Source organism: Chrysemys picta, chromosome 2, assembly GCF_011386835.1.
Source record: "Chrysemys picta bellii isolate R12L10 chromosome 2, ASM1138683v2, whole genome shotgun sequence".
Taxonomy (NCBI): Eukaryota; Metazoa; Chordata; order Testudines; family Emydidae; genus Chrysemys; species Chrysemys picta.
In genome coordinates this window covers 131,906,073-131,928,971 of record NC_088792.1, presented here as the reverse complement: position 1 = coordinate 131,928,971, position 22,899 = coordinate 131,906,073, and the positions used below count along the sequence as shown (strand labels likewise).

General features: G+C 43.8%; 1 protein-coding gene, 1 long non-coding RNA gene and 1 other non-coding gene across 4 annotated transcripts in view; 1 reads left to right on the top strand and 2 right to left on the bottom strand.

Moving 5' to 3' along the window:
- Positions 1-2,082: 2,082 nt before the first annotated feature.
- Positions 2,083-21,968, bottom strand: LOC135981496 (uncharacterized). The gene is made up of 3 exons (XR_010598533.1): positions 21,829-21,968; positions 11,959-12,100; positions 2,083-3,859 (listed from the first exon to the last, which is right to left on the bottom strand). It is a non-coding gene; the product is annotated as an uncharacterized LOC135981496 (long non-coding RNA).
- Positions 12,190-12,258, bottom strand: LOC112060340 (small nucleolar RNA SNORD123). Its single transcript, XR_002889657.1, has one exon. It is a non-coding gene; the product is annotated as a small nucleolar RNA SNORD123 (small nucleolar RNA).
- A 199-nt stretch (positions 21,969-22,167) lies between the features above and the next one.
- The window catches only part of SEMA5A (semaphorin 5A), a 635,454-nt gene continuing 634,722 nt past the window's right edge, over positions 22,168-22,899 (top strand). The window contains exon 1 of one of the 2 annotated variants that reach the window (XM_042859867.2): positions 22,168-22,874. The gene's annotated coding sequence lies outside the window, so the exon portion shown is untranslated. The remainder of the gene's footprint in view (positions 22,875-22,899) is intronic. The other variant, XM_042859868.2, reaches the window with a different exon arrangement.

Genomic DNA, 22,899 nt, shown 5'->3' with positions numbered 1-22,899 from the left:
CAAAACTTGCAGGACCTGCTCGGTTAGTTTCCTGTCTTCCTCCTCTGTCTCTGACATTAGCAACAGGTCGGCTACATATTGTACGCACCTTGCTGAATCCACCCCCTCCAGAGCCTGTCTCACGTATCTGTGAAAAATTGCAGGGGAGTCCCGATATCGCTGGGGTAGGACTGTCCAGCAGAATTGTCTGCCCTCCCATGTGAAAGCAGTTTTATACTGACATGAGGTAGCTAGTGGCAGAGACCAAAACTCATTAGCTATGTCCAAAACAGTGAAAATTCGGAATTGGGGTCCAATATGGGCTAGCGTTTCAGGGTATGCTGCCACCTAAGGCTGGTGAATTGGCCAGATTATTTAGTGCCCTGTAATCCACAGTGAAGATAAGGTTTTGCGTTCTCACTTTCTCACACAGCAGCATTATAAGGAGCCACAACCACTCTAATCAATCCCCTCTGTTCCAATTCCGGGGCAGGTGGAACGCATGAACCGCACCATTAAAAGTGAGCTAAGAAAGGGAGTGCAAATGGGAGGAAAAAACTGGTCACAGTTACTGCCCTTTGTCTTAATGAGAATAAGGGCCCAAGAATCAAAGAGTACAGGATTTTCTCCATACGAGGCTCTCATGGGAAGGCCTATGGAATGGTGGGAAAATCTACTTACCACAGTACTTGGTTTCAGAGTAGCAGCCGTGTTAGTCTGTATCCACAAAAAGAACAGGAGTACTTGTGGCACCTTAGAGACTAACAAATTTATTTGAACATAAGCTTTCATGGGCTACAGCATCCGAAGAAGTGGGTTGTAGCCCATGAAAGCTTATGCTCAAATAAATTTGTTAGTCTCTAAGGTGCCACAAGTACTCCTGTTCTTTTTCCCAGTACCTGGGGCAGTCACTACACATGGCTTAACACAAGAATGGATTTTAACTCTAATCGACCATGTAAAACAGATACAGCAGGCAGTGGCCTGGCAAGACGAGCAAGGAGCAGCAAAAGTCAAAGCATGGTATGACCTGACCGGGGAGTATGATCTACCCATGGTGGGAGATCTAGTGATGTACAAGATGCCGGGTCAACACCATCCATTCCCAGCTCCTAAATGGAAGGGCCCCATCTTGTCCTTGACCAATTAGGGCCCAGTCTGCTATTATTGGGTACAGAGACTGGAGGACGGGAGTGTGTTCACTACACCCAAATAAAAAGGTACAAACAGGGGATTGGGAAAGGGGACATGTACATTTTGTTATGTGTGTATTACAGGTTAATTCAAAAAGGAGAAAAGAATGAAAATTTCCTGGCCCTGGATGGAACAATTACTAGTGCTAATCACAATTGTCACATTTACAAATTTTATTCAGACCCCATGATGTAAAGTGTCAAAAGAAGGAAACACATGGACGGCTACACATGCAACCTGTGGTAATAAAAGCTAATGAAGACTATGAGAATCTCCCCATAGAACGATGTACCACTAATACTCCAACAGGAATTTGGCAGTGTCGGTATATGGTTTATGGATTAGATGGGGGAATCCCAACCTGGTGGATAATATCAAATGTATCAGGAAATATTGCACGGTACTCCCAGGGTGCTGCCATGATTAATGATAGTGGAAAACACAGTTACCCAACTATATGGTTTGTTACAGAGGGTCCAAAGAATATAACCCTCTGGTCTCCTGGAGCAAATGAACCCTTTGGGGAAAATAGAGCCCCACATTTAGGATGTGATTTTACCATATGTAACCACAATGGTACTTCCATGGAAGATAATCCCCAAAGTTGTGATTGTTATGTACATATTACATTGGGCGTAAAATTCCCTTTTGGATGCTGGGTCTATGATGAGTTAACCATTTTACAGAATGTAACTGTACAGGTGATATGGATGCCAAGTTGGAAGAATCCAAATTTAAAGTGGCTACAGCCTGGAGCCGAGAATATTCCCCGATGAGCAAATGTATGAGAGTCATTGTGGGAGCAGGTGCAGCCAGCACTTTTTAATGTGTCCTTTCACTCTATTACATCGGTTGTAAGCCCCAAGGAATGGTGGGTGGGCCAAATTCATCCTAATTGTAGTATGTAGATAAAAGGATTGAAACAACAATTTAATTGGTGGGTGAGGGGACACACCTGGAATCATCGTCGGAAAAGGGCATTGTGGGCAGTGGGGAACACTATGCTGGGTACATGGAATCTGGGGGACGAGTTGGTAACCAAACAATTAGTAAGCCAAAATGTGAGATTTCAACAACAAATTAATGAATTAATGACACAGCAACTCAGCAGTTGCCACAGGGTGGAGGACAGCAGTAGAGGTAAACTTGCAGTTAACTCAGGGTGGGGGAATGGCTTCAGAAGATTAACATGGGGAGAAGTATGTGTAGGTATTCAAAATGTTCAGTTAACAATGTTAATGGATATTATGAGAGATGCTTGGTCAGAACAATGGCCTTCAGTATGAAATCAGGAGGCTAGCCCATATTTATCCACAATTGCATAAACATACCCATCTGCCTGGAAAATAACATCCCCGTCCTGTGAGGACAGTTCTTGTGTAATTGTTACTATGATACCATGGGAAGGAAATGCAAATAAGATGGTCCCCTTGAACCCCATGGGAGTAACTAGGGAAGGGGGAGCACATTGGGAGCTTCTAGAAAATAGGTGCAGGGGTGGAATGGGGTAAATTGGACTGTCTATTGTATATCCAGAGGAGGAATATGGATGTGCCCCTCTCCTATGACTATGGAGGACCAGGATCAATGGCCTATTGCAAAGGGGGGGCAGTTAGGGGTAATGTATATGGGGTACAGTGTATTCTGTTGGGAATGTATGCAATCCTACAATATAACACTAGGAGGCAAAATCCTTCCAGTATATGACCAAATTATGAATTTCTATACACTGCCACCAGCGGTGCACCAATGGATCAGTGGACTTAATCGTTGTAAACAACTGAACCAGGACCTATTACCCCATGCCATACCAGTAGTTGAATTGGTTCGGACAATATCAAATTTCACTGTGGATATTCAATGGACACACAATATGGACAAGAGTACACAAAGATTACAAAAGCAACTTGCTGCAAGCGCCAACAGTTGGACACACTTACAATACACACTACAGGAGGGCACTGACAAAATTTTAAACCTATCAAAGGAGGAGAAGCAGTGTTTTTGGTGGTGGCCAGGATGTTGGACCATACTGCAGTGGTCAGGACTCTCGGTGTTGCTGTGGATTATCATAGCAGCTGGTGTATTGTTAACTCTATTTGTGTTACGTTGCATATGGAAACGATCAAGGGTTGTGTGACGATGTATCCCATAATGCTTTATGGGAATATGACATAACTGGAATATGTTTTATGCTACATGTGGCATGTAATGTATCTCTGTAAAGGTTATGATCTACTGAATCTATTCATCCTATTTGTACACATATATCATTTTTGTACTTGAAGTTATGAATATTGGCTGTATACTTACTTGATTTCTAAGTAAGCTTTGAAAGGCATTTGGTCAGCTTCTTTAGAAAGGAATTCGCAAAGTTAAGTGCCCAATCAAGAAGCACTTAAGGAACAATGGATCTTGGAATGCTCCAATCCACATAAGAAATCTACTTGAGGACGTTCAAGGTAGCATGTGAACAATGGCTGCTACCTGTAGTTCTGAGTCATGCATGGACATGTGGCTTGCCCATGTGATTCCAAAACTCCATCTTGGAGCTGGACTTTGCATAGGAGAGATGAGAGGGTCTCCACCCACAAGAGAAAGTCTATTTAAACCCGTGGGAGACCCCTCCATAGGGTCTTGAGCTGGCTAAAGAGAGCATCTCCATCCCAAGGATATCTGAAAGAAACTGAAACAAAGGACAATAAACTTTGTCAATAGTCAATAGGACAATAACAGGGGGGTGTGAGTGATTGCTGGACCCAGACTAGAAGGAGACTAGTCTGTAAAAGGAAGCTTACTGGTAAGGTTTTTATCTGTACTCAGTGTATTACTGTATTAGACTTAGATTTGCGTGTTTTATTTTATTTTACTTGGTAATTCACTTTGTTCTGTCTGTTATTACTTGGAACCACTTAAATCCTACTTTCTGTATTTAATAAAATCACTTTTACTTATTAATTAATTCAGAGTATGTATTAATACCGGGGGAGGGGGACAAACAGCTGTGTATATCTCTCTATCAGTGTTATAGAGGGCGAACAATTCATGAATTTAAGCTTTATACAGGGTAAAATGGATTTATTTGGGTTTAGACCCCACTGGGAGATGGGCATCTGAGTGTTAAAGATAAGAACACTTCTGTAAGCTGCTTTCAGTCAAGCCTACAGCTGTTAGGGGATGTGGTTCAGACCTTGGTCTGGGTTTGCAGCAGGCTAGCAAGTCTGGCTCAAACCAGGCAGGGCACTGAAGTCCTAAGATGACAGGGCAGGAAAGCAGGTGCAGAAGTAGTCTTGGCACATTAGTTGGCAGCTCCCAAGGGGGATTCTGTGATCCAACCTGTCATAGGGGGCACAACCACTTAGAGAACAGCCACTAATTATAACCTATAAGTAATGTAGTAAGCCCTCCCCCACAGTGTACTAGATAACCCGGACCCAACCTTCTTGGGCCCACTATAATGGGAAGTCTGGAACACTAATTGGAATAGGTGTGGTATGCCCGAATGAGAGAAGGTGCAGGGTATTGTACTACACAGTGGGCACGGATGGAATATCGACACCTTCCACCTGGATGCCTGGCCCTATCAGGAAGCGTGTCGCCATATGTCCTATGCTTTTCCAGGGATACCTGGGAAGGAGGATCCCAAAAGAAAAAAAAGGGGTGGTAGTGGAGTGTTAGGATGTAGATATGCAGGCCTATCTGTAAAGGCCTATACTTTAAGAACTTAGGTGTATTTTTATCACTTAGCTAGTTATAGAGATATAAAACAAAGAAACAAAATCACAGTCCGCCTGCGTATGGGCCTTCTCTCACTAAGATAGTCTGAGGCCTGGTTCTTAGGCTAAGGCCTTTGGCTAAGCAGCAGAGGCAGCCATAAGCTGGGAAGCATACAGTCCCATCCTCACATCCCAAACTAGTCACATTGAAATAAGGTTAGGAAGATGATCCTGTCCTGATAATGCCCACTACCACCAAATAAAGATGGTTGAAGAAAACTTAGTTTTATAGCATCCTGTCTGGCAAGAAATCACTTCTCAACAGTTGTGGTACCCTCATTTCTGTATGTTTTATCTTAGATTATAGAATATCATGGTTAGAAGGGACCTCAGGAAGTCATCTAGTCCAATCCCCAGACAGATTTTTGCCCCAGTTCCCTAAATGTATTGAACTCATAACCCTGGGTTTAGCAAGCCAATGCTCAAACCACTGATCTATCCCTCCACCCCACTTTATAGCCCCCACTTTTCTATTGTTAATCTGTCTGGTTCTCTAATTGTTTCTGTCTGCTGTATAATTAATTTTGCTGGGTGTAAACTAATTAAGGTAGTGGAATATAATTGGTTAGCTAATCATGGTACAATATGTTAGGATTGGTTAGGTAAATTTCAGTAAAATGATTGATTAAGGTATAGCTGAGGATATTACTATATAAATTTGGGGGAAACAGGAAGTAAATTGATTCGAAAATAAGGAAAAAGGAACTTGGATTTAAGCTTGCTGGAAGTTGTTCACCCCAATAAACATCGAATTGTTTGCACCTTCGGACTTTGGGTATTGTTGCTCTCTGTTCACAGGAGAAGGACCAGGGAAGTGGGAGGGTGAAGGAATAAGCCCTCTAACAGTGGGAATCAGAAGCTAAGCCAACACTGATCACTTAAACATCAATTACCTCCCTGGGGTGGAACTGACTGTGCCTAATTAGTGGATTAGAATGGGCTGGGGAGAATTAAAGAGCTAACTAGTCCATTAAGACACAGGCTAAAAGGAGGCATAGGAGGAGAGAGGCAGGCTAGCAAAACCAGGATGAAGAAGGATCTCTGAGTGGAGAGATTGCTTCCCTTTCCACTCCCTGGCAGAGGGCTGAGGCGCGATGGATGCTGTAAACAATATGGTGTATAGGTCACTGAAGGTGGTGGAAAGACAATGTAAATAGATTACACGGTGGTGTATAACAACAGAAGGTCTTGGAATAGTCTGAGTAGACAGAGGAGAAGACAGGAGCAGGACTCTATCCTGTCACAAGGGGCCGACAAAGTTCGATTAGATAGAAACAATTACTAATCTCAACTGAGCTGGTCTGGAGTCAAACAGGTGAGACTGCATTGCTAGTGAGCTAAAATCAGCCGTCCTGTCCCCCAACATATGCTTATATTACACCTTTAAGAATGAATGTTGTTTTCTGGAAAGACGGGTTTATTAAATCAAATTTTGGCTTTTTAGCAGTTTACAAAGGAATGGTTTTCCCACTCTCTGGACATTCACATAAAACCTCCTACACACTGCTCTAAGCAAACAACAACCACAGTGTACAATCAAGTTCCCCACCATGTTCTTAAAGTGAGAGTTTTTGTTAATTAAAATACTATAAAATTCAACAATAAAACCAATATCAATATAATATCCAAATTATATTCTATATACAATATTTTTCAACATAAAATCATTTAAGCAATTGCAATTGTTTCAGGTTCCTCACACTAACCTAAGATGGAGATATATATCTATAAGCATTAAAAATACAAAAAACCTACCAAACTTTAAAAGAACATGAAGGATGCAAAGTCAAACACTCAAAAGTTAGGTAATGCCAGAATTAGCATTACCCACTGAGTTTTAATTCTGCCTCCTTGTAATGATACAGTTTTTAATTACATTCATTTTTTCTCACATCAGGGTCAGCAGCATTTGCACCCAGCACTTTCAGGTCCTCAGCACAGATCTCTTCTAGTTGATCTCTTCTGAGAGATCAACTGATAACAGAAAGAGGCTGTAAGCCTGTATGTGCAACAGCGCTTAGAGGGAGACATGCTATATTTTTTGCCAGTGAATTACAGAACTGTGAAACAGCAGTGGTATACTGGGTATTGGAATTCCTGAGTTCTGTTCCTGGCTCTGTGAACAGGGAGTGGCGCACTGGTTAGAGCAATGTTTATAGACAGAATAAGCAAGCACACAGATTTGGCACATTCATTCAGAAATGTGATCTGGTTCTGTTATATTACAACTCTGGATTCTATTCACAATTCTGCCTGAGGTAACTTAGTTATCATATTTGTAAAATACGGAGAATTGTACTCATCAACTATATAGGAGAGGTATGAGGCTTTGGACAGTAGCAAGCAATGTGAATTACCCAGAAATATTATTAGCAGTCAGTAGAAGAGGTGAGGCCAGGGCCGGCGCTTCCACTAGGTGACCCTAGGCGGTTGCCTAGGGCAGCAGGATTTGGGGGGCGGCATTTTGCCATCCCCAGCGGCAACTCGGCAGCAGGTGGTCCTTCCGCGCCGTGTCTTCGGGGCACTTCAGCGGCGGGTCCTTCACTCACTCCAGGACCTACCGCCGAAGCGCCCCGAAGACGCGGAGCGGAAGGACCCCCCGCCGCCGAATTCTCTGAGGAGGAGCGCTGCCGCCTAGGGCGGCAAAAACCCTGGCGCTGCTCCTGGGTGAGGGCAATACCTATGATCTTCTGTGTCCCAGTCCAGTGCACCTTTCTTTGCCAGAAGGTATTTAGTAGGGGAAAGTCTCACTTTCATATGTATTCGACATTTTATCTTAGATATAAGCAGGCAGGGACAGGGCTGCTAAATGCATGGGTGTCCACACAAGGTGCATAATACTTTGCAGGACTGCCAGCCTGGCTTCCTGTTACAGATAGAAAGAAATGAGGTACATATCCTCCCACTGCTATTTCTCTGTTTGCTATGAATTGTGTTTTTAATGGCTTGTCAGAACACTTATGCTTGGAACTGATGTATTTTCAATGTCTAAATAAAAAAAAAAATCAATAAAATAAATATGTTCCTAAATGTTTTTAAAGCTCTTTGAGATGCATAGCTTGGAGGTTTCTATAGAAGTATAACATATTATTTTATACATCACAATAAAAATAAAGACAGGTTTCAGAGTAGCAGCCGTGTTAGTCTGTAGCCGCAAAAAGAAGAACAGGAGTACTTGTGGCACCTTAGAGACTAACAAATTTATTAGAGCATAAGCTTTCGTGGACTACAGCCCACTTCTTCGGATGCTGCATCCGAAGAAGTGGGCTTTAGTCCACGAAAGCTTATGCTCTAATAAATTTGTTAGTCTCTAAGGTGCCACAAGTACTCCTGTTCTTCTTTTTTTAATAAAAATAAAGCGGTCAAATGTAAGCCATAATTTTGTTCACAATTTCAGGACTAATAAAACCAGATTTTTTAAAAAATAAAATAATATAATACCTAGCTTTTATATTAGCAAGAAATTAAACAAAGTGTGGCAGGAACCTAGGAAAAGGCCAATTGAAATTGCAGGACCCATAATTTTATACTGCCATTATTAGGCCACCTGGATGGAGAAGGAAAACCTAGTTGGAGAAAGAAGTAATTTGACATATCCCATAAACATAAAAGATTTCTGCCACCGTTATATTGAGTACTTCACAGTCTCATTTTCTTCAATGAGACTATTTACAGATAGAAGTACAGTACTATTGAATGTGAATGAGGCCTTGTCTACCAGAGAAAATTGCCCTGTTGTAACCTAAGGTGTAAATTTACACCAATTTAATTAAACTGATACGAAGTCTTGTGTTGACACTGTTATCAGAATGGCTTCTATGTAGGGCTGTCAATTAATCGCAGTTAACTCAAAAAAATTAACTGTGATTAAAAAAATTAATCGCAATTAATCGTGCTGTTAAACAATAGAATACCAATTGAAATGTATTAAATATTTTTGGATGTTTTTCTACATTTTCAAATATATTGATTTCTATTACAACACAGAATAAAAGTGTATAGTGCTCACTTTATATTATTATTTTTATTACAAATATTTGCACTGTAAAAATAATAAAAGAAATACTATTTTTAATTCACCTCATACAAGTACTGTAATGCAATCTCTTTATTGTGAAAGTAACTTACAAATATAGATTTTTTTTGGTTACATAACTGCACTGAAAAACAAAACAATGTAAAACTTTAGAGCCTACAAGTCCACTCAGTCCTACTTCTTGTTCCGCCAATTGCTAAGACAAACAAGTTTGTTTACATTTACGGGGGATACTGTTGACTGCTTCTTATTTACAACGTCACCTGAAAGTGAGAACTGGCGTACCCATGGCATATTTGTAGCTGGTGTTGCAAGGTATTTATGTGCCAGATATGCTAAACATTCATATGCCCCTTCATGCTTTGGCCATCATTCCAGAGGTCATGCTGATGATGCTTGTTTAAAAAATAATGCATTAATTAAATTTGTGACTGAACTCCTTGGGGGAGAACTGTATGTCTCCTGTTCTGTTTTACCTACATTCTGCCATGTATTTCATGTCATAGCAGTCTTGGATGATGACCCAGCATATGTTCGTTTTAAGAATGCTTTCACAGCAGATTTGACAAAATGCAAAGAAGGTACCAATGTGAGATTTCAAGGACAGATACAGCACTCAACCCAAGGTTTAAGAATCAGAAGTGCATTCCAAAATCTGAGAGGGATGAGGTGTGAAGAATGCTTTCAAATGTCTTAAAAGAGCAACCCTCTGATGCGGAAACTACAGAACCCAAACCACCAAAAAAGAAATGCCGCTGGTGGCATCTGACTCACATGATGAAAACGAACATGCATCGGTCCGCTCTGCTTTGGATTATTATCGAGCAGAACCCATAATCAGCATGGACATATGTCTTCTGGAATGGTGGCTGAAGCATGAAGGGACCTATGAATCTTTAGCACATCTGGCAAGTAAATATCTTGTGATGCCGGCTACAACGGTGCCATGCGGAAGCCTGTTCTCACTTTCAGGTGACATTGTAAACAAGACATAGGCAGCAATATCTCCTGCAAATGGTACCAAACTTGTTTGTCTGAGTGATTGGCTGAAGTAGGGACTGAGTGGACTTGTAGGTTCTAAAGTTTTACATTGTTTTATTTTTGAATGCAGTTATATTTTGTACATAATTCTACATTTCTAAGTTCAACTTTCATTTGAAGAGATTGCACTACAGTACCTGTAACAGGCTGTAATCAAAAATAAATGAGCACTGTACACTGTATTCTGTGTTCTAATTGAAATCAATATTTTTGAAAATGTAGAAAACATCCAAAAATATTTAAATAAATGGTATCTTATTATTGTTTAACAGTGCAATTATTTTTTTTAATCACATGACAGCCCTACTTTTTTGTTTTGTTTGTTTTTTGTTTACTTGAAATCATTTTGGAATACATTTAAACTAAACTGAAATAAGGCACTTTGAAATCAAAATAAGAGTGTCCAGTTAACTTAAAAATGGTGTAACGTTCCCCATGTGCACATCTATGACAGAATCTAGCCCTACATAGATAGGTCCTTTTTTTAAAAAAAAATTAAGATAGTTGGGCAACTGTGCAAGATAGAAAGGGATAGTGCAGAGACACCCAACAAATGCATCCCAAACCTTTTATTTTTAAATAAAAAATCTATTTTAGATTTAAATCTAAATAATAATAGATTTAAATTAGAGCTGTCAAATGATTAAAAAAATTAATCATGATTAACTGCAACATTTAAAAAAGTCACAATTAGTCACAATTTTAATTGCACTGTTAAACAATAATAGACTATCATATATTAAATATTTTTGGTGTTTTCTATATTTTCAAACATATTGATTTCAATTACAACACAGAATACCAAGTGTACAGTGCTCACTTTATATTATTTTTTATTACAAATATTTGCACTGTAAAAAAGATAAACAAAACAAATAGTATTTTTCAATTCACCTCATACAAGTACTGTAGTGCGGTCCCTGGCCTACGAGGGCATCCCTCCCCCATTGTCCCGCTCCAATGGGATCTGCAGCAGTCCATCGCCTCTGGGCCCCACAGGCTCTCCAACCCCCCATCACCTCCAGCCCCATTGTCGCCCCCCCTCCAGTGCTTAATTTGTATTGAAAGAGGTGCTGGGGTTCAGCCCCGACACAAATTCAACTCTGAAGGCAGTGCTGCTGTCAGCAGCAGCACAGAAATAAGAGTGGCATGATATATAGTGTATTGCCGCCCTTACTTCTGTGTTGCGACTCATGGTGCCTGGCACTCGGCCTGCGTCTCAAGGCAGGCTCTGGGTTATCTCATGGGGGCTTCATCTTGCTGGAGCCCATGGCCATTCTGCAGCACTCTGGCCACTCATCAGGAGCGCCATTTCAGATTTTGGTTTGGTGTGAGAGAATGTGTGTGTCTGTGTGTTGGGGAAGTGATGTCTCTTTAAGCAGAGCACTCAGAAGCCTGAATGCTTTTTCAGCCAGCAGCATCTGCTATCGGCAGCACTCACTCCTGAGAGAGCAGCAGCAGCTGACAGGCTCCCCATTCCCTGACTCCAGCTCAGTGGCAACAGGGTACATGGGCAGGGAGAGGGGGACACCTTGACATCAGGCTGACATCAGGCTGGGAATGGGGGCAGTTTGGCCTGGGGCGGCTCCATGGGGGTGTGAAACCATCAAGTCCTGTCTCCAGAGGTGTGGGATTAATGCTTGTTAAAAAAAAAACACATTAATTTGTTTTGAGTTAATCGTATGCATTAACTGAGATTAATTGACAGCCCTAATTTAAATCCATGAAAGACAATTTTTCAATCAAGTTTGGAAGTTTTTCTAAAAGTTATGCTCTAGGAATTATTTTGAGGAAGTTCTGTGGCCAGCGCTCTACAGCAGGTCAGACTAGATGATCACAGCAGTCCTTTCTGGCCTTAGAATCTATGAATAAATGTAATAAGACCATGCCTTAGGTCTCTAACTTTTCATAATTTAAACAAAATCTTCTCACTTCTTTTTAGAGAGCACAGATATAACCAGTTTCTCTTATTCCCATTCATAAGAGAAGTTCAGTAGCTGTGTTTCTTCAAGGCATTGTTTATTCTCACCCCAACTTTGTTCTTCATCGCTAAGATGTCAGTTCAGGAAAGTGGCTGAAATGAAAGAAATATACACACACACAAAAATCATTTGATTGAAGAGACAAATTCCAAAACATTGCTTTTTCCTTAGAAAATATGAAGGTGAATCAGGAAATGGATGGTCTTTTCAAGTCACATGAATCAGTACCCCAGGATTCATCATTTTCACCAAGTTTCTTTTAACAGTTATATAAAAACGTATTAACTATCCTAGCTATCATAGATGTTTTAAAATCAAAAATAAGAGGTAATTACTAAAGTGAATTTCAAGAACATATTAATATCCATTTCATGTAGTTGAGTTTAAAATGCCAGCTTAATGGTATATGTGTCAGGATTCACAAAGATATAATAAATACAAAATTATTTATGAAGAACCTTATTTATGAAGAACCCACCATGTGCAGTAGAGCTGACTTTAAAAAAAATGCAGACAATTTATCATAAAAATGTCAGTGGCTTTTGCAATATTTTCGGTCAAAATTTCAGATTTTCAGAAAATTATGACCATCCTATAAACTGGTTGAAAAACAGAAAAAATGTTTAGCCAAATATTTTTGTCAAATTTTTGAAAATGTTAAACCAGCTGTATTGTGCAGCAATCTGACCTTTCTCCTATGGTAGAGAAGCTCAATAGTATGAGAGGCACCAAGGGCTAGTGCAGGGGTGGGCAAACTACAGCGTGTGAGATCTGGCCCACGAGCTCCCGCTGGGGAGAGGGGTCTGGGGCTTGCCCCGTTCTGGTGCTCCAGCCGGAGCGCAGGGTCGGGGGCTGCGTCACCTGGCTCAGCCCTGCTCCGGCACTCCAGCCGAGGTGCCAGGTCAGGGGCCACACCACATGGCTCCCGGAAGCAGCCACATGTCCCTGCTCCGAGGGTCGAGGGCTGCTCCACGTGTAGGAGCCAGAGAAGGGGCATGCCACTGCTTCTGGGAGCCGCGTGAGGTAAGCGCTGCTCGAAGCCTGCATCCCTGAGCCTCTCCCCATGCCCCAACCCCTTCCCCAGCCCAGATCCCCCTCCTGCTCTCCAAACCCCTCGATCCCAGCCTGGAGCACCCTCCTGCACCCCAAACCATTCATCCCCAGCCCCACCCCAGAGCCTGCACCCCCAGAGCCCTCACCCCCTCCTGCACCCAAATCCCAATTTTGTGAGCATTCATGGCCCACCACACAATTTCTATTCCCCGATATGGCCCTCAGGCCAAAAAGTTTGCCCACCCCTGGGCTAGTGGCTGTCTTTAAATCACCCTGAGTACTGTGATGTTTCTTGGGGGCATCCAGGGCTATAAGGTACCTTACTACTACCTGTGTTAGTGTGAGGAATGCTTGCTGTGGATGAGCTCCCCAACTCCACTGGCCACGGGCAACACAAACACTCCCCTCTAGGCCTCACTGGCCCTGTTGTCACTCTGCAGGTTAGGGATAGGCACGCTCCAACACTTGAGCCCTTCAAGCATCTCCCTAGAGTGTCCAACTCCTCGTCCACTGGACATATGAGGTATTCACTGATCTACTGTTACCAAAGAAACATTACACCCAACTTACCAGTTTCACCTCAGATCACTGCTTTACTTAACTCACAGCACTTTTTGTTTCATTTACAGTGAAATCAAGTATAACTTTATTTAACCAGTATAGAGAATCAAGTTGTAGCAAATAGAAGTATTGGAACCAAATGGTTACATAAAAAATAAAATCATAACATGCACTTTAGACTCTTGATCAGCACAGGTCGCAGGCCTACCTGGATGCATCCGTACAGAGCTCAAATATCTTATCAAAATTTGGATGGGCTAGAACCGTTCTTTTTGACAGATTTCTTTTTAAAGAGACAAGTTGGGAAAGGTAATTTATTGGACCAACTTCTATTGGTGAGAGAGACAAGCTTTCGAGCTCTTCTTCTCACTTTAGCACTTCTTTTCACTTTATCAAAGCCCTCCTGGCAGACTGCAGTCCAAACCATTTTGTTGGGCTGTGTCTTTCTGCAGAGGTCTGTAACTGCAGATATAATGTTGCTGAAGCTTTCCACAAAGCTGTGGTAATAATTTGCCAAGCCTAAACAAGACTAAATTTGTTTTTTGGCTTGGGGTACAATTAACAATGGATTTCACTTTTAAGGAATCAGGTAAAATCTAGTCCCCTCCTACTCAATGGCCTAGATAAGGGACTTTGGCCTCCCATATCTTATACTTCGACACTTTTACTGTGAGACCTGCATATTTTAGTTTTTTTCAGCATAATTTCCAAGTGATCTGACCAGGAATTGCTGAAGATAGCATCTATGTAGACACTAACAAAATCCTGTGACCCAGCTAACATGTGGTTAATGAGCCTCTGAAATGTGCCTCTTGCATTACTTAACCCAAATAGCAACATTTTGAACTCAAAAAGTCCTGAATCAGTAATAAAGACAGACTTTTTCTGTGCTTCATTGTCGAGGGAGATTTACCAATACTCCTTAGTAAAATCCAGGGTGCTCAGGAACTTTACTTTGGTTTTTGAACATCTTTGGTATTGCATATCATCAATTTGAGGCATAGCGTATATATTCAGAAACATGACAATTAAGATTTATGTAATCAACACAAAGCCTTATTGTCCCATCCCTTTGGGCGCCATAACTGGAGAAGCCCAGGGACTATTTGATTCTTCAATATTCCCATGTCCCTCGTACTTGCCTCGGGATACCTGGTGTCAACATCCAACACCACTAATCTAAATCTTTTTCCTCTCTGAGTTAGCCTGAGTAAGGGCTGTATGATATCCATGGCAACCATGAAAAATGCTTGTGGAACCTTGCTAAGACCTACAGGCTTTTTCTGTTTTTGACATAAGTTGCAAGTCTTGCAGTATTTTGATATTTGGGCCAACAGAAGATTTTCTTAAGCCTCTCATATGTCCACTCCATTCCCAAGTGACCAGCAAAAGGGCAGTTGTGGGCTAGTAGCATTACCTCTGCACACTGCTTTGTGGGTAAGATCAATTGTTTGTAGGGCTTGATTTTTCCCAACCAGGACTTCACTGTAAATCCTTTTTATAAAAATCTCCTCCTCTTCTCTCTATTAGGGGCATTACTGAGGATGGCCTCCCTTATGCTCTCCAGCAAGGTGTCTGCACTTCATTCCGTAGCAAATTCCATTTGGCTTTTGCTTGCACTGTGAGCTGTTTCAGGCAAGTGGGGGGGGGAGAGAGGGGGAGGGGCAATGCCTCATCCCTCTCTCCTGGAGATACATTGCTACTTTCTGCTCATGAGGGTGCAGTTGATTCCTCTCCCGTCTTAGTTGCCTCTCCCTCCTCAGGGTATACCTTTGAGAACTTAGGGACATATCCCTCTTGCTATTAGTCACAATATTAACAGTTTTGAGGAGTGTTATTATGTCATTTCCCACTAACACACCATCTGGTAAATTCTCTGGAACCCTCACATTCAAAGTAGCCCTTAAACCTTCTCAATCTAATTCAATGCAGACTAAAGGCACTCTGCTTCTAAAATGCCCCATGACAAGGAGTTTTACCTCGTCCCCTGGGAACATAACAATCTCCTTAATTACCTTCCTCCTGACTAAACGGATCCGGGCACCAGCATTTCTCCACATTACCATTTAGCTTGACCTCTTTAATAAACTTTATGTCCACCTCCAGAAGGATAGACAGGACAAAATTAACTAAAACCCCCTCTGCCACCACTGAAATCTCCAAATTAAGGTAGCTGCATTAACCTGGGTGGATTGGGCATTGTATTTGGACTCCCCATACCTAGGGAATTGTTTATTTATATGTTCAAGGGACACATGTAAGAAACACTTTCTTAGATCACCCCTTGGGCTGGGGGCTGATAAGTAGAGTTATCAGGAGGGGATCAGTACTGGAGTGGTGTGTGCTTAGTTCTGTTCCTTCTCTCCTTTCTCCCATGAACACATTGGACACCCCCTTTTATGCCAGGTTTGTGCCCGACCCTTTGGGACCTGCAGTCTAGGAATGCTCTCACTTACATGTATAAGTCACTGTCCCTTCCACAGTTGCTGGGGTCTTTTCCCACACTGCTGCCCTCATCTCATCAGAGCAGACTAATTGGTTATAATTTTCTGCTCCTTTACTTTTTATCCATTTTCTCAGATAAATCCCCCATTTTATTAACATAGACCCAGCGACATATCATATCAACTCTTTTGAGGTTTTTAACCTTTAGGTGATATGCCTCTGGAGTAATTTGAGACCTTTTTAACACAGGCCCTTAAGCAGCTCATACAACATAACATCATTTATATCCAGATTATTAACCATGTATAAAGCTTCACCAGTTAGTTTGGGGAATTCTCTGTTCTTTATCCTTTTGAAGGTGGTCAAATATTCTTTAATGCAATCTGTCCCCATGTAACTCAGGCACAGTTTGTGATCTTTAGGAAGGATTAGACTCATTGACTTTAAGGCCAGGAGGGACCATCATAATCATCTAGTCTGACCTCCTGCTCATCACATGCCGCATAATCTCACCCCTCCCAATTCCTGTAATAGTGCCATTACCTCTGGCTGAATTGCCAAAGTCCTGAAATCTTGAATTAAAGACTTCAAGTTACAGAGAATCCACCAGGGTGGATTCTCTAGTTCAAACCAGCAAGTGATCCATGCCCCATGTTGCAGAGGAAGGTGAAAATCCCCCAGGGTCTCTGCCAATATGACCATGGAGAAAATTCTTTCCTGACCCCAAATATGGTGATTAATTAGATCCTAAGCATGTGAGCAAGACCCACCAGCCAGACACCTAGGAAAGAATTCTCTGTAGTAACTCAGAGCCCTCCCCGTCTAGTGTCCCATCTCCGACTGTTGGTAATATTTGCTAATAGCAGTCACAGATGGGCCATAAGCCTTTGTAGGCAATCTCATGACATCAAACCCTCCATAAATTTATCAAGCTCAGTCTTGAAGCCAGTTAGGTATTTTGCCTCCATTGCTCCCCTTGGAAGGCTGTTCCAGAACTTCACTCGTCTGATGGTTAGAAACTCTTATCTAATTTCAAGCCTAAACTTGTTGATTGCCAGTTTATATCCATTTCTTCTTGTGCCAACATTGCCACTTAACTTAAATAACTCCTCTCCTTCTCTGTTATTTATCCCTTTGATGTATTTATAGAGAGCAATTGTATCTCCCCTCAACCTTAATTTTGTAGGCTAAACAAGCCAAGCTCCTTAAGTCTCCTCTCATAAAGTAGGTTTTCCATTCCTTGGATCATCCTAGTAGCACTTCTCTGAATCTGTTCCAGTTTGAATTCATCCTTCTTAAACATGGGAGACCCAAACTGCACACAGTATTCCAGATGAAGTCTCACTAGTGCCTTGTATAATGCTAATAAACACTTCCCTATCTCTACTGGAAATACCCCACCTGATGCAGTCAAGGATTGTATTAGCCTTTTTCACAACCATTGGTGACTCATAGTCATACTGTGATTGACCAATATACCTGGGTCTTTCTCCTCCACTGTCACTTCAAACTGATGCGTCCCCAGCTTATAGCAAAAATTCTTGTAAGTCCCTAAATGCATTACCTTGCACTTGGTACTGTTCAAATTCATCCAATTTCTATTACTCCTGTTTTCAAGGTCGTCCAAATTTTGTATGATTTTCTGGTCCTCCTCTTTATTGGCAACTTTGTGTCATCTGCAAATTTTATTAGCATACTCCCACTTTTGGTGCCAAGGTCATTAATGAAAATGTTAAATAAGATTGGTCCTACACCAATTCTTGAGGAACTCCACTAGTAACCTCCCTCCAGCCTGACAGTTCACTTTCAGCATGATCATTCCTTACCCACCTTTCGATTCTTGTATTAACCCCCACCTTCTTCAATTTAACTAATAATTTCCCATGTGGAACTGTATCAAATGCTATACTGACAGGGGTGGCTCTATGTTTTTTGCTGCCCCAAGCACGGCAGTCAGGCGGCCTTTGGCGGCATGCCTGCGGGCGGTCTGTGGTCACGTGGATTCGGCGGCGTTTCTGCGGGTGATCTGCTGGTCCCGCGGCTTCGTTGTATCCGCCGCTGAATTGCTGCAGAAACTGTGGGACCGGCGGACATTCCGCAGGCACGCCGCCAAAAGCCGCCTTACTGCCGCCCTCACAGTGATCAGCAGGCCACCCCTCGCAGCTTGTCGCCCCAGGCACACGCTTGCTGTGTTGGTGCCTGGAGCCACCCCGTATACTGAAATCCAGGTAGATAAGATCTACTACATTTCCTCTATCTACCAAATTGGTTATCTTTTCAAAGAAAGAGATCGGATTGGTCTGGTACGATCTACCATTTGTAAAACCATGTTGTATTTTATCAACCTTTATATCCGTCACTCTTTATATCCTCTCTTCCAAATGATCTTGCATACAATTGAGGTCAAACTAACAGACCTGTAGTTTCTTGAATCATTTCCCCCCCTTTTTTAAATACTGGTACTATGTTTCCAATGACCCCTGAGTTTACGAATTCATTAAAAGTTCTTGCTATTGGTTTTGGAATTTCATGTGCCAGTTCCGTTAATATTCTTGGATGGAAATTATCTGCCCCGCCCTCCCTTCCCTGGTCCCATTAAGCTTCCTTAGTTTGGCTTTGTAATGGGGTGGACTAGGCCCTGAGGCCCCCAGCTGGAAGCTTTGTGGGCCTGCCACACTCCGCCCCAGAAAAGGGCAGTAGAGAGGTCCTCCAATCTGCTTAGATCAGCTGTGTGGGAAACAACCAATCACAGCCCTGCAGGCTAGTATAAGAAGAGCTGCAGGGCTAGACTGACAGCAATTCCTTGCTAGGGCTGAAGGAGTGTGGCTGCCTGAGGGAGCTGCAGAACCCCCTACAGGGCAGTGCTGCCAGCAGCCAGGGAGAGCGAGAAGGAGCCCTGACCTGGTTGCTGGGACTCCATTAGGACAAGGCCCTGAAGTAAGGGTGAAGACACTGTGGGAAAGTGGCCCAGGGAATTAGAGAAGCCATGTGACATAGTTAAAGGGACACAGCAGATGGCTGCTATCTACAGGGTCCCTGGGCTGGGACCCGGAGTAGTGAGCAGGCCTGCCCCTCCCCCCCCCCATTAGGCACTGGGAGAAGTGGCCTTGACATTGAGGCATCCCCAGAGGGGGGAACTGAACTGCAGTGGCCCAACTGGAGAGTTGTGCCTGGAAAGGCCCTAAGAGGGTGAATACTGTCACTAGGGAGGGAGCCTTGGGGCACTGCTCTATCTCGGAGCAGGGACAACTTGTGGGAGACATTACAGGGGCACTGACAGAGACTCCTGTTGGACTTGTACCCTGGAAGGGGTTTTGCTTTGCTTTCATCACACAGAGTGTGTGTGACTCGGCCGGAGAGCTGAGTCACCAAAGGCACACCACAGGGAGAGAGAGAGTGAGTGCAAGGCATATGCACTCTGTCAAGAGGGGGGACGCTCGCATCAGGTGAGTGTGCCCTGTTACAGGCTTCCACCTTGGATGTGATATTTTCTATTTCCATGTCTTCCTTCCCATTAGCTACCCTTATCTTTAATCCCCACCCTTCTCCAACCATCCTCAGTAGTTAGGTGTCCCACTTTTTCTTTCCTTGTTTTCTTTTTATTTATCTGGCTAAAGAACCTTTTACTATTGGTTTTAGTTTCCATTGCAAGACCCAACTCTGCTTGGCTTTTGGCAGTTCTCACTTTTCCCCTACACTTTTCCCCAAGAGGTAGCCTTCCTTGCTGATCCACCCCTTCTTCTATTCTTTGTAGGCTTTCTACTTTTTCTTAATAACCTGTTTGAGATACTTGTTCATCCATTTTAGTCTGCAACCTAAAATATGACCATGTAGATCATTGTTGCTACCACTGTTATATAATTGCAACAAACCACGTACAAACTATGTCATGTAATGTGTCAATGAAAAAGTTACGGTTTGCTGAATGATTATCCTGTTTATATGCATGTATCATTTTTGTATCTGAAGTTATGAATATTGACTATGTACCTGTATTTCAAATGTGTTTGCTCCTGTAGTAATTTACATCCACTCTAGCCAGCACATTATGAATGGAGTATTCAAGTCGATGACCCATCAGTGAACACAATGGACCATGGAAGAAGCTTATCTCTATCTGATGAACTTTCCTGTAGACCCCCCAGGCCCCGCCCCTGGCCAGGTCGGAGGTGGGAAGCTGGAGCCTGGCAGTGCAGGGCAGGTGCTGCTCTGACTGGTGCCACGGAGCAGGCAGCTGCAGTGTTTCCCCATCTCCTGCTGGTGCCTGGGGTTGCAACTGCTCGTCAGCTCCCAGCCCCTTTGACTGCTCATACAGCCAGTGGGGGGACCTGACTTGGCTCCAGCAGAGCCCTCAGGGAGCAGCGCCAGCAAGGGGGGGCACTCCTGGCACACAGCCCTTAGCTACTCCCACCCTGCACTACACCCTCTGCCTGCACACAGCCCCAGCTACCCTGCCCCACTAGCTACCTCCTGCTTGCACCCTGAGCGATTTTCAAACAATTTGAGCTGAGCCCCCCCACCTTTTGAGTTATAATTTTTGGTTGCCCCCTCCCCCCCAACCCAGACAGGCTGGGTGGCCTGCTGAGGTGAGTCAGGGGGTGGAGGTTGCACTCCCTCTCCAGACCCCATCATGTGGAACTGTCCCGAGCTCCACTGTCCCATGCCCCCGTCCCCATGGCCCCTGGAGTTTTTATAGCATGGGGGGGGGGGGGGTGTCTCCGAAAGAAAAAGGTTGAAAACCCCTGCTCTGGGAACTCAATATAACTCTAGGTATTAACAATCCTATTGGTATTTTCATTGGTATTTTTATGTCCATGTACTAATATACTTGTGGTTTTGTTTTTAAAGATTCAGAAAAAATAGTCTATATTCCAGCGTTTAAAAAGTAAAGCTGTTGTAAGAGGTGAAGATCTACAGAAAGCACCAGATTAGAATACAGGACATTTATATATCTATAATTTAATTTAATCCAAATGATTAAGCTTTCTTTTTAAAAAATGACATCTGATTGGGTGAGTGTTTCCGTGACAAGTTTAAAATTTGATGATTTTTTTTATATGAAATTGTCTGAGATTAAGGAATTATGAAGAAAATGCTACACCGTATGAAATACCGTAGCTGATGCCTCTGAAATCATACGGTCTTGTAGTTAAAGGAAACTGTCCTGTTATAGAGATGTACCTGAAATCTGAGTTTGGCCCTTAACATTTTTACCTTTATATTGGGTTCCATATCAATAAGCAGCCAGTAAAAATGCTGAAGCTTGGGATCTTACATTATTTCCGATGAACCTGAACTTTCATATTCATTAATCTTCCCCGTGAGCGAATTTCTTATATAAGTAAGCCAAAGTGGTGTTTCAACTTGTGGAGTTTCAGGCGATTTGAATTCCTACCATTTTGGATTGCAAGCAGCTTTTGATTATAGTTGTTTTCATTGAGTCTAATAGTTTAGGGCTCTTGTTCGCTGGATCCGTTCCATGCTTTTGTTTTATATATGAAACTTTAATAACATTTTACACCTTTAAACGGAGACAGCCAGTCTTGCAGACGGTAGAAGTGGTTTACTCTGTACTGTGGTTCATAGAAACATGCCAACGCTTGTGGAAAAGCAATGAGTGAACTTCGATGGTCTTACGTTAAAACAAGAAAATATGCGGAGTAAGATAAAAACACCACGCCGTGTTAGTTTTATACATGTAACAAAACGGGCATGCACCGAAACCGTAACAAGAGTGCAGACCCCGCTAGCGCACACGTACCTGAGCAGTAGGATGCTTGCGAGTCTATCCCGAGTGCCACGTCTCACTGTCCCACTCACTCTCCCTGGGACATTTATAGTGCAGTAGCCCGAGGCCTAAAAATAGCCTTTCAACAGCACGTCGCTGCCCATAAGGGGCGGAGGCCCAGCTCGGGCTCGGGGAGGTTCGCGACCTGTCACACACGGGATTTGGGGAAGGCGGGGGGAAGGGCAGAGCCTTGCAGGGGATCGGTGTGAGCGGGGCTGGCTGCGCGCGGCTGGCACGGGACGGGCTGGGGCAGGGCGGGGAGTGCACCGCCGGGGGCTCGGGGGCGGGAGAGAAGCGGGCGGCCGGGGCTCTAGTTTCACTCCCTGCCTGGCCCCGAGAGGCGGCGTGTGCACACGGGGGAGGGAGGCTCCGCGCAGAGCGGAGTCCCGCTCCCAGCCAGACCTGCAGGGGGAGTCGGCGAGAGACGCTCGCACAGGCACACGGCTCTCCTGCTGCCCGCTCGCCCGGACTCCCCGTGGCCGGGGCGCTCTCGCACAGCTCCCCACCCGCCCTCGGGCTGCGAAGCCGCCGGGAAGCCCGGGACACAGGCAGGGCGACTGCTGCTGCCGCCGAGCGAGGGGAGAGCAGCGGCCGGTGTCCGGGTCTCCTTCGCCTCCTACGGGATCACCAGGCGCCTCCTCGGGGATTCCTCTCCTCGCTTTACATGCTGCCCCCCGGCTCTGGATTTATAGGCAACTACCCCCTGCGTATTCACCACCCTCCTCCCAGGGACTGCCCGGCGGAGGGCCGCCTCTCCCCTGCCTGACCCAGCGGTGTGCATCTGGCTCTTGCCATCCCCTCCCGGGGCGCCCGGACGGACCTGGAGCCCCCCTGAGACCTGAAGCGCTAGCTGAGCCCGGGCGAGTGGCGGCCGGGCTGGCGCATCACCTGGGGAGCCGCTCCTCACTCTGCCTCTGCTGCGTGCTGGGATTTGTTGTGCTTCAGTTTGGGGTCTGTCGGCTCGCTCTGATCCGAGCCGATTCCGAGAAGCAGCCTCAGGTTATGAATTCTCTACTGCGGTGAGTAAACATTGAAAGCTGCTCA